The sequence below is a fragment of the Crocuta crocuta genome, unplaced genomic scaffold (assembly GCF_008692635.1).
Source record: "Crocuta crocuta isolate KB4526 unplaced genomic scaffold, BGI_CrCroc_1.0 scaffold7, whole genome shotgun sequence".
In the NCBI taxonomy this organism is placed as follows: Eukaryota; Metazoa; Chordata; class Mammalia; order Carnivora; family Hyaenidae; genus Crocuta; species Crocuta crocuta.
Window position 1 is genome coordinate 5,062,446 of NW_027531904.1, and position 2,107 is coordinate 5,064,552.

At 60.4% G+C, this 2,107-nt stretch overlaps 1 protein-coding gene across 1 annotated transcript in view; it reads right to left on the reverse strand.

The window, feature by feature from the left end:
- Positions 1–2,107, reverse strand: part of NTRK3 (neurotrophic receptor tyrosine kinase 3) — a 353,170-nt gene that overhangs the window by 350,614 nt on the left and 449 nt on the right.

The window sequence follows — 2,107 nt, forward strand, 5'->3', positions numbered from 1 at the left end:
CCGCCTCAGGGTAGGGACAGAGACACAAGCCTGGTTCACCAGTGGGGCTACGTGCCCCAAGGAACATTACTTGGCCACCCCGAGCCTCCATCCTCTCGGGTAAAATAGGAACCAATGACATCTGCTTCCCAGGCTGATCATGATCTCCCCTGCCTCTGGGCTAGAGGACGAGGCCCTTCCCCGAGTTCAGTCAATACCAGCCGTAGATATAACAGGCCACTGGGGAAAAGGTGGGGTGAGGAAGGGTCATCAGACCCATGACCTCTGACCCGCCTCCCCACCTGTCACTCTGTGCAGCTCCTGAGGGAGCCCAGTTCCCAGGCTCTTAGGTGTCGGGTGGATTTAAGGAAAGGAGTCCCGGAGGCAGAGCCCTGAAACAAGGATGGGGACACACACGGTCCCCCATTCCACTCCCTGCTCACTGACATCCTGTATGTCCTACTGGGGTCCTCCAACAGCCAAGGGGACAAGAGACCACCCCATCCCCACCCACCAGCCACCTTTCCGGCACCTCCATCTTGGACCGTTTGCCTGGAAAGAGCAACCCAACTCTCCCCGCTCAAACTGCTTCCCCAAGCATCGTTTTCAAAGGCGCGACACCTCTGCCTGGCTACAGAGAGAGTACGTGATTGTGGCCAGCCCTGCCTCCCGCTGGCTTCCTACAGACACACATGTCCTCGAAGCAGAGAACAAGCCGAATGAGGCTCCCTAGCTCCCAGAGACGCACACCAGGCACCTTCTCTCCAACCCTTGACCCGCCAATCCCCGTGGAAATCCCTAGGTCCATCTCCTGAGCCCCTGGATCCACTGCTAAGCTCTCCCCACCCCACCCCCACAGCCCCGATGGTGCACTTCCCAGCCCAGCCAGAGTTTCTCTGCCGATCCCACTCCAGAGCCTCCTCCAGGCATCCTGGGGGTGCTGGAATGCTGTGGCCTGCAGAGCAGCAGAGGCAGAGTTGGGTCCATCCTGCGTAGCCCCTGCTCCCCTCCAACCCCCCCCATCCCTCCGACTCCCATCATCCCAGGTCCACCCCTTGAAGGTAGTGAGGGCCTGAGTGGCAAAGCCAAGATGTGGGTCAAGCTGGTCTCCTGGACCAGGAATCAGAGACACCTCCTGGGCCATATACTTCCTCAAACTGTTAGCTGCAAGAACAGGAGCACACTCTCCATGAAGCCAATGGGGCTGGCGGGCTTTCCTGGGAGAGCAGGGCTGCAATCGCTCCCGGCCTGGCCCGCCCCATCAGGTCTTGAGGCCCAAATGCCTTCCTCAGGCCCCAGCCAGGACCTCAGCGTGAGCCCTTTTTGGCTTCCTACCCACTCCGAGGGACCCCAACGGGTGTGGACCTTGGAATGGGGTAAGAGAGCTATCCCCTGGACAACCCCAGTGCCGTCCACACCCTTCTCTGGATGTCAGAATGGGGGGGGGAGGGGTCACCTGACCCTGAGGTCAGTGGAAGAAAAAATGGCCAGCCTCCCCGGACCCTGAGCTCTTCTTTCTCTCGACTCACAGTTCTCTCCCCTATCCCTACCCAAGGTAGGGGAGGGAGGGGTGGGAAATGCAGGCCACCCCAGGTCTCACTCAGGCGGGGCAGAACCAAGCAAAACGCCAGTCAGAGTTGGATTCTCCCGAAATACGGATCTGCAAGATGGTATAACCCCCCGGCCCCAAAATGCGCCAGCCCCCTGTGCTCCGCTCTCCATCCTGACTCGGAATTAACGGAGGGAGCAGTCGTCAAAGCTCCCAAGGACGGGATCCGTAGGCGCCCAGATGCAGATGACGGTGGGAGAGGCGGGGGGTGTCTCGGAAATGCCCAAAATGGGGTTGGAGAGGGCGGGCGAGAGGGAGAGGGAAGAGGTAGGCGTCCATGACGGCCTCGACATGTCCAAAGTCTCCCCGCGAGCAGCCAGCTCAGCTCCCAACTTGTTTACTTGTCAGCGCGCTTTGCTGTTTCCAAAAGGAAATAGTTAAACATCTCGGCTGGATGGCGAGCAGTCCCCGTCACCCTCCCTCCCGGCTCAGCGCCGCCGCCGCCGCCGCCGGGAATCGAACCTCGCCTACTTTATGCCACTCGAGCGTGGCCAAACTGTTGCTGCTCAGCTGGGGGCC